This window comes from Cephus cinctus, unplaced genomic scaffold, assembly GCF_000341935.2.
Source record: "Cephus cinctus unplaced genomic scaffold, Ccin1 Ccin1_scaffold0230, whole genome shotgun sequence".
Lineage (NCBI taxonomy): Eukaryota > Metazoa > Arthropoda > Insecta > Hymenoptera > Cephidae > Cephus > Cephus cinctus.
The window spans coordinates 785336-802416 of NW_014332946.1; the positions used below are offsets into that span (position 1 = coordinate 785336).

General features: G+C 44.9%; 1 protein-coding gene across 10 annotated transcripts in view; it reads left to right on the top strand.

Annotated features, from left to right (window-relative positions):
- Nucleotides 1-17081, top strand: part of LOC107265606 (protein rhomboid) — a 189523-nt gene that overhangs the window by 73649 nt on the left and 98793 nt on the right. Inside the window, exon 1 of one of the 10 annotated variants that reach the window (XM_025082885.1) lies at nt 3544-3572. The exons of the other annotated variants lie outside the window; for them this stretch is intronic. The gene's annotated coding sequence lies outside the window, so the exon portion shown is untranslated. Of the gene's footprint in view, nt 1-3543; nt 3573-17081 lie in introns of those variants that run through there. 10 annotated transcript variants of the gene reach the window in all.

The following is a 17081-nucleotide window of genomic DNA, read 5'->3' on the forward strand; positions in this document are numbered from 1 at the left end:
TTTTTTTTTTTTTTTTTTTTTTTTTTTTTTTTATCGCACACGGTCCAGCAACACAGAAGGGTCGAGAGTAGAGTGGTAGTTGTCATCGTCGTCGAGAACGGCGTCCCGACGCCTCCGAAGGTACCTGGGGCCATTGAGAGTCCTCCCTAGTTTGGTAGCTTTCACAGTGGGAAAAAGTTGTGTATGTGTCCGCCCGTATATACGGTATATACACATACCCAAGAAGGCCTTTAGGATACACCGTACCACGTATTTCCTAGTGCACAACTTCCTCAAGATATATTTCCCAAGGGTCGTCCTTTCCGTAGGCGTGGCATGTATGACGTCAAATTAAAAATTTAAGCACGCGACACTGCCGTGGGAGTCCCTCAATTTTACCAGGAATGGATTCAGGAGTTTGGATATACTTGGTGAAGATATACTGGGTATCCTTCAGAATTATTATTATTTCTTCACTATCTCGCAAAAGCGAAGATCAGGTTCAGCATCTTTATCGCAATTTTTAATTCCTAGTATTTTACTTGTATTATAGGTTTTTTTTTGGTACGTCATACGAGTACAGTTGTAAAAAAAAATTTTTGAAATTCGTCCTGGGACTCAGTCTGGATGCTGAAGAGGATTCTTTGAGCGTTCTCAGAGAGAGTGGGTGTTAAAGATGATGCAGGTTGAGACGATGTGGAGGAATTACAGAAGACGACGTCGGTACGCGTCCTAGTTTCGTTTTTACCTTGGCATCCAGCACCCACGTGTTTGGGTTCTGTGTTTGGAATGCTAATTAATGTATCAGACGTATGTATACATATATCCTTTAGCATTGGGTACACTTCGTGAAGTGGTGGCACGAGTGCCACACTTCGTTCACACTTCGTACCAAGTGTCAACGAAGTGGGGCGAAGTGGAAGTGGAATGTCTGTACGTAATATAACGTGTACAGGTCGCTTCAACGCTTTCCACCTGGATTCTGTTTTGGGGAAACGAAGTCCCTCGGCTCTGGGAGGCTTCACTGACACTTCAAACGCAGCTGGTTAAGGCTGGATGCTAAACACGAATCTCAACAGAGTAGAACGACGTGAAAGCTGCGAAGGGTTGAGAAAAGTTTTATCCAATTGAACCTCCTTGATTTCACGTGGTTTACATTGGAGACCTAAGTGCTTTCTGTCGACACATTTTACATGGGTTCCTCTTCGTAGTCACTTTTTATTCGTCTTCTACAGTGTTACACTGTACGTACAGTTCAATTCGTTTCGATGCTTTGGATTAATATTTTATGTTACCTTTCGTATGTAAATAGATGCCTAGAATTAAGTCCTATTTCTATTGGAATAACGCGCGACACGTTAAAAGTGTACTGGCTCGATACGTTAAATGTTCGCTCAATATGAGTTAAAATAATCAATTTCGGAACACACTTTCAATATGATTCACTGTGACCTTACGTTTAGGTTCTTTTCCATGAAGATCGCGACGTCCACGAGAACGTTGAGGACGCTTCATAAGGAATTTCGCTCCTCTCCCAAAGTCGTTCCGCAGTTTCATGAGACTTTTCTCGCCTCCGTTGAATAAAAGACAGAAAGTTGTATCCGACAGGGACGTATATTCTATGAAACCGTTTGGAAAACCTTTCAGTAACATACTTCAAGTTAATGTAAATGAAGTCGAAGTTGTATGTATAGACGACGTATCACTGCTCCGAGACCTACCTATTGAACCCACTTATCGATCAGTTCGGTTAAGAGAGATTTGAGGTAAACCAGACACGTACGTAGGGATCCATCTGATATACGGGTAACACAGTACAACCGACAGATAAGTATGTATCCGGTAACCCAAAGTACACCTTGCGGCAACAAGTTTCCAATTTATTCTCCTACAAGTCTGCTTCGTCGCTCACCAGATCCAGGAAACCCAATCATCCCGTCCCGAGACTTCGGCAGACATTTAGACCCATTACGTCCCATCCACACCCCCTGAATACGTCTAAACCCAATCATACCGATATTCCCTGATGGTTTTTCAGAACGCTTTGGCACTCTTCGCAAGCATCGCACGGGCAAGGCCATAGCGTGGGCGAGACGTCGGGCGTTCTCAAAGTTGACTTTTTGTCCCATCGAGCGATAACGGAGAAACATTTATAATTACGATAAGAGTAGTGACATTTGAAATGCAATTAAGTATCATCCCGTCTTGTTTTCCTTTGAACTTCCCATCGAGACGCCCTAAATTAACTCGACGCCTACCGACGCTGCCCTCGCGAAGATAACTGCTGCTGTCAAAACAAAGCGCGCTGGAAGCTCTTGCTTTGAAGCAAAGACGTTCCTGAATTCTACACCGCAGAGGGTGGCACTGATGGGTGGCGTCGTCTTTGAGGGCGAGTCTAGTGGGTTGAAACGTCATCGAAGATCGTCGGAGACGTCCCCCCCAAGTCGCGCCAAGAACGACGCTTACCGGCAAAGCCACGTGGGGGCGTTTGCATAGTTAACAGTTGAGGGTAGGTAATATCGGGAGTTCAGAAAGTTCCAGTCGGGGGCTTCGAAGCTGAAAGCATTAGCTTGGGCGTCGCGACGTCGATCTAGTGTGTGGGATAATTGTCGACGATGTAACCGAATCCCTTCGTAAGATCCTATCTAAAACCGCGTACCGCAGAAGCCTTAATCGCTTCTTCCGTTTCGGCTGCACATGAACGGTGGACCTGATCACTCTTTGGGTCCCTCTGGGCTACCTGAACGGTACGGCGTTAAGGGTATTCCTTTCTATATACCCGGTGATTGAAAATTTACAAATCCACTTTGGTCATTGGCTTTTGTCTCTTTTCTTCTTCTTCTTCTTTTCGGAATGAGAAAGAAAGAGAGCACAGTTCAGAGTTACAACTCGGGGACCATTTTTTTGCGTCAAGCATATTTACGCGAAATGTTTGCTCACGCTGATTACTGTTTGATCTGCCTACACGGAGGAGACGCTTATGGCCGCGTGTCTTTTGCCTTCACTGCAATTTACGAGATGGTGCCCAGGCGTCGCGACGCGTCATCTGCTACCTTTCGAAGAGTCAAGATAGTAGATCGATATTATTTGAAGTTGCGTATTTTGGAAAAAATTTTGGAAAATATTTAACCTAGAGATATCTGATAGATATATGTATATGTATATGTATAGGGCGCGATATGTAAGTGATAAGAGGAGATGACCTCTTGGGCAGAGGTCACGTATGCATCTATGTTTTATCATGTGTGAAAAAGATCTTCTCGTGAAAGCCAGACGTTTTTGAAGTTTGAACGCGTTCGCTTGGGGATTCTTCAGAGCTTCTTTTCAGCCTGGACTCTGCGAGTACGCCTTGAGCTTTCAGAGCTTTGCATATCGTACTGGGATCTGTCTGTTTCTGTACTCTTTGATTCACATCTCATCTGACCGCGTTCTCAATTGCGCGACCGTCGTCCATCCTCTTCTTTTTCATCTTGGATATAAGAAACTTTCTTTTTAATAACTGTTTATCAATCTTTTTTTTTTCTTCGTTTCAGGTAAGCTTGCACGATAAAGGGTAACCTAGGGAACCGTTCGGACTACTTTCTGAGTAAACCGTGAGTAATGAATTTAATCAAATTGAAAATATCGTGACGTAATTTTCTTTTTTGAAAAGAGCTGAAACTCGGTTTACAATAAACTGGCAATCCTAAGCGTTCACGCTGTTATGCGAAGGATTGTCAAAATGTAAACAAGAAAATTTTCATTTTATCCCGATAGGATTTGCTGATAATACAGATAACGCTTTCTATTCGCGCGACTTTACACGTGGGAAATTTTCACGAATTTTTTAAAGCTTGGAAAAGAAAATATTGTAACGATACGAGTCGCGCGGAAACGACCGCTTGTTTTCTTCATAAAAATTCACGTCGACCCACGTCGTGTCGTCGGTTCGCATCAATTTAGATATTTCTCGCGTCTCTTTCAACGTGAATACGAACGAGATATTTAGCCGTGCTTTTTCCTCGCAATTTTTCTCTCTTTCCGTCATCCTATTTTCTTTCTCTCTCACTCTCTCACAGTATCTAAATATACGTACTCTTATTTCCATCTCTATATCCTTACTGTCCTGTGTAATCGCCTTCCCTTCGGCATCCGTAAATATTTACGCAGCGTGGAAAACGCCCGATCATATTTGCATGACGGATTCACCGCAATTTCTGAATAAATTTTCACTCGACGTATTTTCCAGTATTGACGTAATAATTAAATCAGCGAATGGTCCATTGAAGTGGATAGCGCTTAATTAATGCCCACATAGGTCGGATTTCGGCGGGAGATGAAGGGGGGATGTAAATGGTTTTTCGAATAATTGTTGCTCTCGAAAAATTTCAGTTAACGATGTTTTTCACGTATCCGAATGACGATACTTTGTTTTATTTTTATAACAGTTAACTCATTTTTCTTTTTTTACACTTTTACATAATTCCCGTGGCCGGACGGAATATCCCATGAAAAATGAAAAATACGTCAGACGCCAGGAAAAAGCGTTGCTAATACTCGAAAATCGGTTTGGATATCAAGTGCGTTCGAATGTTACTGAAGTGGAGGAAATAGAATCCAAAAGAAAAAAGAGAGGAAAACTTCAATGAAAATTCATTTGCGTAGGCATACATTTCGGCGAAACAGCAAATTACAGTGAGTTACAGGTCCGTAAAAACGCGTGTGTTTCTGCGAGGCGTAAAAGACCGGAAACAGGTATTTAAGTTTCCGTTCGTTCTATTAAAAGCAGATCCGGTCTTTGATATCCAATGAACCGAGAGAGGCGCTCCTTTTATTCGACTTTCTAAATGGTAAAAGCTCCTCCGCCGGATGCTGTACGGACCAGGTCTTGGACAAGTCTAAGTAGCTACTTCTCGGTTTTCTAAGTACGTAAGTAGCTGCGATACACGTTCCTTATACCCAGTAGCACTTTTACGTGCTGCAGCGATAAGTAGCTGTAAGGGCGCTCTACCTGGAAACTAATTGAGATATTGAAATACAGTAACGATCATTTTACAGCTATCAGATATTACGTAAAATCGAATTACAAAATTTTAACGAACATCAAATTTATTTAAGATAATAATTTCTTAAAATTTTATTACGTCACAAAACTTTCCTCTGACCGATTTAATTGGACCTTACGTATCTACCGAAGGCAAATATTCTGTTATTCCTCGTACAAAGATATCGCGCTGAGACCAAAGTCGACTGAATAAAAAAAAATTTGAAAAAAAATCATTTCCACAACATAAAACGTTTCCAAATATATCACAAAGTTTGTAATATGGTACAAAAAAGAAATTACCATCACTGATCACTTAATCCAATAAAATCCCCAAGTATGCAGTACAGCAAAAATCCAGGAATAATTTCAAGGTCGCATCGACAATCACGAACTGGCGATTCGCCGAAGTCACCTTAAGAATGTATAAAACGTCAATGCATAACAGTACTTCCGGTGTTCGTGAAATTCCAAGAGAACGATTGTCAGTGTAAATTTTACGAAATAAAAACGTCATCCAAACCATCGAAAACATCAGCGTCAACTGCCACGAGAAAAAAAATATATAAAAAGGGTACTTGAAAAATTCTCAAAATCCCAAAAGATTAAACGTAACGTCATAGTGGTAAAAGAAAAAAAAAAGGGGGTCGTCGCGATGCTCGAGGATCGTCGGTGATGGCGTATGGCGGCGACACCTCGTTTGCTTTCATGCGGTGAACCGCAAGGACGCTAAAGAAAAGTCCAAACTTTAAAAGGCTTATCAATGAACGCTCAATGGGACTCGGTCAATTGTTCCTCGGTCTTAAATCAGCGAGAGACTTGCATACGCGCGAGCGTGCATTACGAGGACGTGAGTCACGAGAGGTGGTGGCTCTGAACTCCTTGGTCCCCCCTTGGGTGGCTGAGCTGGTAGCTGGTTGACTGGGTACTAGCCATACCTAGAATCAGTGTGGGTATACCGGTACTTGCCATTTCCGGCGAAGTCCTTGGATAGGAAGTCGTAGGTGTACGAATGAAATAAGAATGAACGCCTTTTCCCATGACTGTATGGATGATCGCCGATTGGATCAATGATATTCCCTGGGTGGACCAAACCATCCAAAAAAAACCTTCCTTAACCGGTCCAGTCCATGGTCCGCCATCAGCTCACCCGCAACCTCAGTGACGGCCCAGCCCAGTTCCTCCGAACCGGTGGAAATTACTGTCAGTCCAATGAGAATAAGTGTGAGGTCGCCGAAGATGAGCCTGAAGACGCAGGGGTTAAGGTTCCCGAGGCTCCATCCCCGAAGAGGTCGTAGGTCTGGAAGTTCGGATCAGGAAAGGAAAGTGGAACAAACTCGGCACGTAATCAGCCGGGTAGGTGCTTGACTTGCCTGCAGAAGTTACGGCTTTCCGGACGGTTGTCCGAAGAATTTATGGTGGTCGAGATTAAGGTAGCAGGTAGGATGAACGGTTTCGAGAGCATGTACCCTGTGTAGGGTACACCTAGTGGTAACCTCCGGTAGTGGAGACCCCGTCGTCGGGTATAGGACGATCGTTGCAGCTCGATTGGTTGTCGACGTCGTGGTCGTCGTTATCGATAACTCCAGGAGGCCACAAATACACCAGGTACCCGATAATCCTGACGGGCCATTTGGTGGATACGCTCGATCGATGATTGGAAGTCACCCGATGCCGAAGATGAGGCTTCCGGTGCCATAAACATCATTTTCAGGAGGCTGCCCAGGGTGGAAGGGATGAACTAGACCCTCCCGACGATACGGTGCTGACAGTCCCGATATAGCTAGGAGGACTGTCTATACGCTGAGGAAGAGTTAGCTGAAGTCCACATGACCCGGCTCGACGTTCGGTACATCAGGATTTACCAGATATTGGAATAAAGGAGGTCAAGCCCACGTGTCTCTGGACGAAGCTGTGTTTCTATTTACCGAGGTACCCGTATTTCTCCTTTCGATACCAGGATCATCCCTGTACATAATCCTGTATTCGGGAATACGTAGCTCCATTTTCGCCTCTTATCACAGGATTTCTAGTTTCCTCCAACAAGACTCACTCGCCTCCTAAATTCACCAGGCGTCCCGACGTCGCTATTTACACGGCTCCGTACGCGCCGCATCCCGAAACAAAGCAAAGTGGCACAGCTGCCACGCGGTGGTTTCGTTTTCTCTGACGAGCCAGCTACGCCAGGTCTAACAGGAGTACCAACCCACGTACCGGCACGAGCGAGAGAGACCCTTTTCCTTGTTCTACATCTGTACTCCAGCATACAGTACCCGCGTCTAAGCACATTGAAGCTCTCTCATGCAACGTTAGATACACTCAGCGCAGCTCGGCGTCTTCCGCTTTAATTAAACGGGATACGTTAGACGGTTAAACCGCTGTAAACTGTATCATATCGCTTTGTCTCCTACGCTTATTAAGATAAAACAACCGTTTACGGGGTCAAGAGGGTCAATAGTTTCATCGTCTTACCCCGCACTACCGAATTCCCGTATATCCTCTCCTGTGTACAGAAGCCCCATGAAAGTAAACTGGCGCGCGCCTCCCGGCATTCGCGTTATGCCATCTATGTGCCTGCGTTGTCTATGGTGCCGTTTACGATTCGCGTCCTCGGGGGGCAAACGAGAAGCGGAAGAGCGTGGGCGTGCAGGACCGCGAGAACGATCTTGGCCGATGATACCCGAGTCGCCATGCAAGAATAGGTACCGATACGTGTAATAAAACAATAAAGAGAAAGGAGTCGAAGAAAAAAGATAAAAACATTCGTGTGGGTATCCGAGGGTGTATCGGGAGTGTGTATATACGTATACGATATTCAATGACGCATCGCGTGTGAACTTGGCTTTAGCAAGTTCGTTGGCACTGTAGTCTCGCCGAGCAATTCCAGTCGATTTAAGGTAACGCGTGACGTACACCGAAATTCCAGGAGATCCTGCGCGACGTATCTGACCGAAAAACAAAGGACCGTGAGTCTACAGGATATCGCGTTACCGGAATGCGAAGAGAGTTAAGCGTCGCTCGCCTGTGAACGGGCCTTTAGTCTCGCTTCAACCTATCGCGCTTCTGTCCTACGCCTAATTGGCTGGATGACTTCTTTTCGGTTACCCCAGGATGACTTCCGGTTTGAATTTGGCTCCTGCCGCTTTAACCTCTGTCGGCCTTTCGGCTAATCGGCTATATGTACGTACTACTTGTCGGCTGGGATATATTAGGGGGCGAACCAGAAGTTAGGTTAGGTTATTGTATCGTACCGGTATAGCGTGTAGAGTACCGTCTAAATATTTCAAGGTCCAATGAGCCTCAGTCCATTCATCTTCCGTTCATTCATCAACTACTGCTACGACGCTCATACATAGATGCATGACGCGACGCCGTGAGCTGCCATGTGAGTACATACGGTATAGTGCATTTGTGTATTATGCCAGTAGGTATATATGTATATATATTTAGTGGATGTATCAGTCAACTACTATGTATAGTGACGTAGTCATTCATGCTGGTGTCCGTCGCGACTTGCCACTCGGGTTCAAATTTTTACGCGATACTTCCGGGAATAGGTGTATTTTGATTTTGGGAAAATTTTTGAAAATTTTTTCAAACACTCACTTTGTATCTCGATCGAGCTGCCGGGTGTGCCGATGGTCTGTGCTGAGTTTATATTTGGCGAAAGTAACGAGGAACAAAGAGACGTGGACGAGACGTCGGGACGCCTAGACGGTCGTCGAGTCTTTTTAAGCTTTGGCTAGTAGGACTTTTTTTTTGTATTTTTTTTTGGATCTTTTAGAAATTTTTTTAGCTTTTTTTTTGGGGAGGGAGAGTTTAATAATATAAATCGTATTTTCTCGTGTTTATTTTAGAATTATCTATACACGGATGCTGCTTTATGGTAATTTGCTTTAAAGCAGACGTACGAATGCGTGAAAAACGGTACTGGGATATCGAGTGGTAATTGGGACGAATGTTATTGGTATTTATCAGGCAGCCAGAGACGTGTCCATTTGCGAGACAAACTAAAATTGAAAGCCACGCTAGGATTTATATACAGTGGAAATGGATATTCCAACGGGCGCCATTATAACTGCGCTCCGTTACGTAACGAAGGCAAACCTATGTATACCTAGAGGGAACGTCAGTAGCGGGAAACGAAAGGATGAAATTAAAAGCTATATATTTAAAAGTTATATATTTCTCGAATTTTGTTGTCTCTTTCATTTTATCACCTTTCCCCACGTCTTTTTCATTTCCACTCAGCCTTGACCCGGGGACCTAAAAGCGAGCAATAAAAAGAACGCCGAGGGAAGGGCAAGCGAATGTGTAATTTCTATTTTGGGTTTTTGCTCAAAGTCAATGTACTCCACCGCGAGGTAACAAATATTTGCCAAGGTAGAAGAACAATTTTCACATCCTTCGCTGGATCACGTGACAAACAGAGAGGACTCTCCGTAAACATCCCCCGTATTCTTGCTGGTCCCGATCGTATTGGTCGTTCCTGAACGATAAACCCCTCAGCGTAATCCTGGATGCTCACCCCGTGGTAGCAGCCCGGTAGGCTAACCCCCTAAAACCCAGGGTCCCTCCATTCCAGGTTCCGTTTGGAGTGCCCTCGAGCGAAGGAAATGGTCCGGGTCCGTTGCTGGTATAAAAATGGCCTCTGGACAATGGGTGGTGGGGTGTCCGTCCGGAAATTGTCTCGTGCGTTCTACTACGACGGAGCTCATCGACGTTTTTATCGCATCCTCCGATGCCTCGTAAAGATACACGCCGAGTCCTGCTGCCGATCGTCTGTAACCACGTCCTACGCGAATATTAGACGTTTCGAATCCTTTAATTTCGTAGAATCCCAAAGGTACGTTTAGGATAATTTATTGAATTCATTATTTCTCTTATCGTGCTCTTAACGTTCTTTTGTATTGCAATTTTTTTTTCCCCTTTATATTTTTCTCTCCGCAAGAGTCGGGCATCTCTGGTTCACGTTCCGGCCCTGGTATCCATAGGTGGTGGAGGCGTCTTGGCATTTGTTGCACGAGGCAAGACTGGCCGCGTTCGCCGCCTCGAGCGAGACATCTGTTCGACGAGCGTAGTTCTCGGTGAAAATAAGGAAAATAAGTGAAGGAGGCTCCGGAGTCCCGTGGAGGATTTTTAAGCGAGAGAGGGAGAGAGGATGGATTCGTAGAAAGTAATGGAAAAGGAGAAAAGAATGGGCGAGCCGTTTGCGCGGCTCTATTTATCGGTCTAGACGCTCGCGACGCGAGAAACGCATTGGGAAACATCGGGCGGGTTTACATCTCGTGAAATTCGTGCGACAAGGACTATAAATAAGCATCGGACGCGGGGCGGTATCGACTGAAGTGGCTCGAGTAAAAATATACATATACCCACCGTACTGTACTGGACGATGGAGGGTTAGGAGTTTAGTACTTGGTCACTCGAAACGGCACGCGCATTTTTCTTTTTCTATAAATCTCATTACTCCTTATCGTTTCTATTATTCTTCCTCTCCGTTTGGTTCTACAATAAATTTCCAGTAGATAATTCCTCACGGGATCCGCCCGAGAGGATACAGGCATCCCTGTTGGACGAATCCAATAGAAATTCATCTTGAGTCCGAATGGAAAAATATGAGTTGAAAAAAAAAAAAAAAAATATCAGTACGGCCATTAGGAATCTCATGTAGATTGAATGATTAACATAAAAGTCTAGGAAATCGATCGCTTTTTAAAAAATCCCCTTTTGACTGACATATTTTCACCGATATAACCCCCATATGGCAGGTGGAGGATATATGAGAAAAAAAGATTTCAAAGGGGGTCAAAGTTCACGGGGCTAAGCATACGAAATATCGTCGCGCAATTCACAATGTTTTTATCGCGAATTCTCGACTTTAGGGCTGCTGCAGAGCGGAGCGATAGTGTAGAATTAATCTGGCAATGTGCCGCCTGCGTTTCAACAACTCAATACGTGAAATGCATCGGACTCGTAACGCCTCGATGAAATTTTTTTTTTCATTTTTGCTTTTGCTTTATACTTTTTTTTTTTATAGGCAAACCGATAACAAATTATCGAGTGTTGCGACGCTTATGGCGATTCACATCGTTCCAGCCCGATACGGTCGCTCTATCCAATATATACTCACGTGCTTTTTCGTACGATATATATATATATATATATATACAATATACACATATATATTGCATGCCCCATATGTTAATATACATGAGGCCAAGTCGCGGGGAGGATGGAGGATCGTAAGGGTAGAATCGAAACAGTCGCAAGGGTTGTTCTGAAAAATACCCCTTTTACGCAACAGCCAAGGCTTCGTCGGTATCGATCGTTACAAATGGCGTAGCCAGCCTTTACGTATATACATATATACAGCGTATACAGTAAAGATATATACATAGTAGAGAATTCGAGGTAAAATCCTAGTAGGATTATCCTCTTATATCGTGCTATCAATATTACTTTCTGCAAATCTTTCTCATCTCTCGCAGCATAAAATACCGTAGCTCCGCGTCAAAGAGACTCTCGGTCGCTTAATCACCTTTTTGAAAAATGATAACCAGCATACCCCTCTCTCCGGCCAACTCGATACGCTCTCATCCACCTGTGGGAGAACTTGGACCCTCTTGGCGTTACCATCGGATCGCGAGGTTCGAATAAGAATTAACGGCAACTTGAGAAATTTATTTCCTACAGTTGATTATCTTGATTAAGATTTTTTTTTGGAAATTTATTTATCTACCTACTCTCTACCGTGTACCGCGAAATTATTAGATTCTACAGTTACCCGGAAGATTTCAGTAACTTGATATATTTTCGCCCTCAGTCTCGATCTGGTAATTATAGTTTCTAGGGAGATTTTTCGAAAATTTCTTCAATATTACATACTCACTACGTTTCCGGCCCTCTTTATAATTCCATTAAGCAAACTTTGAAATTTCCCTAGAGACTTGTCACTCGTAACGCCGCTAACTTTCCGCCTCACGCACAGTAGCTGTTCTATATATATATATATATATATACACGTATAAGTACATGTATATACTTAGAGTATAATAGGTTGGCAGGAATGCTCACTGGCTGAATGCCACAGTAGCTGTTACCAAGCGGTGTAAACTAAAAGCACACTCTTAACCTATGACCTCCGGCCAGAGGTCGCACGTATAAGTACATGTATATACTTAGTAACGCCGCTAACTTTCCGCCTCACGCACAGTAGCTGTTCTATATATATATATATATATATACACGTATAAGTACATGTATATACTTAGAGTATAATAGGTTGGCAGGAATGCTCACTGGCTGAATGCCACAGTAGCTGTTACCAAGCGGTGTAAACTAAAAGCACACTCTTAACCTATGACCTCCGGCCAGAGGTCGAAGCACGCGGTACCGAAGTACCTGAAATTAATTTTATTCGCTAGGCCAAGTGATTAATAGATGACCAATGACGTTTCCGGTATGCGAACGATCGCAGGTGGCGGCAGCATAGAATTAAGAAGGTTTCCCTGTACGAGCTGAATTTAACGCGAGGGAACTTTAGCCTATAAATCTTAACGGCCACGTAAGAAAATCCTCTCTGTGCAGCATCCGCGGCATAGAAGTTTTCGTGTAAACTAGAACGACCGAATGCACGCGCCTTGAGGCTTTATAACGAGCGTGTTTATGGCTCTTGGTCGTTCGGCGAGTACGCCGGGTTAAGGCTGTAGGAAAATTTATCTCTGGTATATCGAGATGGAGGTCGGAGAGAAAGTGATATTGGAGATTGGTGAAAATTGATTCTTTCGCGAGATCGGATGCGCGTTTACTGATTAGTCAGTGAGATGAATATCTTGAGCGATGACTTGACTCTAATTTCGCTAAAAGACTCATTTTACTGATTCCAAGTAGATTCACCTGCAAACCCGATCGGACGATTGGAATAATTTTTCGAGTAGGGAGTACCGTTTACTAGTCAGACACGTCACCGAGAGTCTACTGTAAGTTTTGTAAGGAGAATACTAAGGACGAAGGATAACGAAGGAACTGATGGATGGATGGATGGATGGTCGGACAGATGGAGGATCGATCCAGCAAAGCCGCCCTTACGTAAGGCTGGAATCCCACGGCCGTCTAGGACGATCCACTCGTCATCCTGGAGCTAACGAAAATTAATGTTTCCCACGAAATCCCTGAGCTGGCTCTCTTTCTCTTTCGCGGGAGAGAATGGGACGGAGAGAGAAAGAGAGATAAAACGACTTTCACCCTGCGACTCATAACTCATTGGCCGAAACTAGATTTCTTTAATCTTCCTGGCGCCTCGGCACGCTGGTTCTGCCAATTGGACGCGGCCGCTTTTCCACGAGGTAGCCTTGATGAAAGTCTTCGCCTGATGAAGACGAGCAAGCTCAGCCGCCTCGAGTTGACTCAAGTCATACGCGCGATACGTACTTGTGAAAAAAAAATTATTTTCATCTCCGATATCAGACAGGTCAATGAACTCGTCGCAGAGTGTAATGAATTTTTTTTTAATTCTATGAATTTACAATTTTAACTGATAGTGTCATCTAGTCGAGCACCAAGACCGTACGGTATGCTGGAGAACGTAATTCAAACCGCATTGCAGAGAAACCGCAAGCCCGCTAACCGAGGGATCGCCGGGCGGGTAAACGTAGTAGAAGAGGAACAGGAAGCGGAAATGAGGGGAGCGAGATGGGAAGGAAGGAAACAAGGATGAGCTACCGTGTTGCGTATGTGACTATGTGGCCAGTGGTATGCCATGTCATTAGAATGAGCTACGGTTTAATTGGATCATCGAGGTCAGGGACGGTCAAGGTCGTACGGCACCCCGAGCCAACTTTCTGGCCCGTCTCGACGCCTGACATGACTCCAACCACGACACCTACTCTCACGTCGGTTTCACGATGAAATCATACTTCGAAAATAGTTTTGCTCCTTCGGCTAATTCAGGCGACGTCATCGCGAGAATTCGTACAGTCATTTTTATCGTGCTTACTTTCTCTCTTGAATAAAAAACTCAAAATAATTATTTTTTCGAAATTATTACATAATTGCTTTTCTCGTCTCATATTGATTTTTTGTTATGAACGTGGCACCATCAAGGTTTGCGACGGCCCTGACCCCCCGGCACTGGACCAGCAGCTGTATCTGGGTAGCAAGGGGGTACCAAGTCTGGGTACCCCCTTAGTGCGTGAGGACTGGTATGCTGAGTACAATGCCACCGTAACCTATGACCTCTAGTGTATGTCGGCAGGTCCAATGGGAACGTACATCCACTTAGTCAGGTGCCGTTACCATTGTGCCTGTTATGCAATATCCTCTAGGATCCTAGCTACGAAGACCATCCTGACTCTAGCTGATTATGATATTCAGGCCTATTATCTACTGTGGCACCGATATCTGCTTATTATTATATACGTATATAAATGCAACGCCAAGAGTATATACCATTGATAAGACTTGGCGAAACTCTCCCAGAGCCCAGTCACGTAGAGATATCCTCCTGGGGGCGTCTGTGCAAAAGCTTTTTCGGACCGCTTCCCGATTCCCAAGCGAAATCGGCTCCGAGTCCTAATTATCGGTTTCCATCATTGAACTCTATTAAGCCGAGCTTCGATTATAACTTAGTGGGAAAAGTTTTACGAGAAGTTTGCGCCATCTTCGGAGGGCGATAAGGAGAGATGCTGCGCCCGTACTTTTTTATTTTTCATATACACATTGCACTCTGGAGTCACGGAGGTGTATACGCTTGTTATTTTATAATTAATACACGTACGTTATTTATCTTACTACCGACGATCTACGAGCTCGATTTTTATCTTTTTCGAAAGATCCAAAAAAAAAATACGAAAATTTTCCCACCAAACTGAATTCGGCTCTGTATAAAATTTTCGTTACGAAGCATGCATATGTGTAATTTTTTTGAAATATATATTTTAATATTTTACCATTAATTTACGTGTCACGTAAAGCCACGTGTCACGTCCTGAGAATTGCATTGTCTGCGAACTGTCAGAAAATAAAAACAGACTACAGGTGACACGTGCGTATAGCCGTACGACTAAGAATATAGTCCGACGCCACGCGTCGATTATTGAATATCCATATCGATAAGAGGTTACGTCATTTTCAAAAAAAAAACTGATAAGTCTCGCGAACAGTCAAAATGGATGATTTTGAGAATAAAGTATCGCGCACTGTCGGACGTATAAACTGAATAAGATGAGTAAGCTGAATGAAGCTAGTAAACGACGCGTCGCGACGGCCCCGACGGAAGCGTCGGCGTATGCATACTCGGTCCTTATCTCGAGTGCCTGGTAAGGAGACAAGGCATTACGCAGACAACGCGACTCCCACTACAGTAATGAGGTCGCCCGATGACAAATCCTTTGAAAGACTTCCTGCAAAGGGTTCCACCCTCCACGACCCCCCGACCTCAACCTCCTCGAGGTCTCCCAGCAAAGGCGCCTTGCGATACGTGGGGCTGTGGCTCTTTATTAAATACGAACACATTTGCAAAGCGACCAGGACGCGAGTCCCCTTCCAGCCCCTGGTCCAGGATCGGAGGACGCCGACGTCGTCCCTCTTCGTTGAATATTAAGATGATTACCCAGGAAAATTAGGATTTCATAAGCCGTAGACGTTGGAGGCTGATCAATAATCCCTAAGAGAAAATCTGGTTAATTAATGAGGACAAGAAATTAATCCGTGCGACTCGGATGCTGGGCCGCGTCGCGACGTCGACCCCTCTAAGATATGTCGATCCCTTAGGATTCCAGAGTTCTTGCGGATGGCCTTTCTGCGCTATCTCATTTCTCTTCCCTTCTAGCTCTCCTCCGCCTCTGGTCCATCTCATCTTTGCCCCTTTCCATCTGGCAAAGACTTACACCTTGGTATAGCTATGTACGTACCACTGTGCTCCCTTGCGGGCGCAACGTGACGATGGATTTGGCACGTTACCCACTGTCGGGTATTTAATGCTGAGAGGAGCAAGTTCACCAGCGCGTTTCGAGGGGGCGACCTCGTGAATCCTCGAGGAAGCCTGGAACACGTTGTGTGTGTGTGTGTGTGTGAGAGAGAGAGAGAGAGAGAGAGAGAGAGAGAGAGAGAGAGAGAGAGTGGAGAAATTAGAGAGGTAACGGGTATATATAAAGGTTAAAGATACAGGGTAGGGAGGATAGGGAGGTTAGGGTAGGAGAAGAGGATGGGAGCCGATGCTGGACCAGGTCCAAGTCGCAGTACCCACGCATTCTGGATGCTGCCAGAGGCCAGGCCTTGGTTTCTTTACTTACACGTATAGTGCTCCTCCCTATGCTCCGTCCCTCTCTCACCCTCATCGACAAGAATTCCCCTCGGCAGACACCGGAGCTACCGCACTTCGCCACTGTCGGTATGTACACCCGGTACGTGACGTGCGATCCAAACATCTGGACGTTCCGAGGATCAGAATTCACGGTGGGTATCTTAAAACGCTTCCTCCAGGAAGTAAAGGACTAGATGGGGAAAGGAAGGAAAGGAGACTCCGCATGGGTTATTCCAATTCTTAAGCACTAGCTGGGAGATCGGATGTCGGTGCAGGACTGGTGCCGAAGGAGGTCCTGGTGCGTCGCCGATATGGATCACAGTGGATCAAGCGAATGGCTTTCCAGGGTATAAGGTGGCCGATAATGGAAGAGCAATATTTACCAGCTCGTGGCTATAAACAATGGCAAGCCAATAATTCCTAAGGAACTCCTGGTAGCGTCGATTAATCGAATCCCGAAACTCCTATCCGCCGCTTCCTTATCGCAATCGTTCGACGTGTCGTACGCACCTAATCCGGCTTTAACGCCAAGCCGATGGGCGAGGAATTCGAGTCCTTCCGCCACCTCCGGGATCACCAGGAAGCCTCAGCCATCTATGGGAAAACCACCCCGAGCGGATCTGCCGCTTACAATCCGTTTCACGTAAGCCACTCTGCCGTTCCCTTCCCTTAACTCCCTCGGGAACAGCATCCCCTAGGTTACGGATATTCCCATCTTCAACCTTCTCTCGTTCCTTTGAGAAAATCTCTCGTTATCAGCCCCCCCCCCCCCCC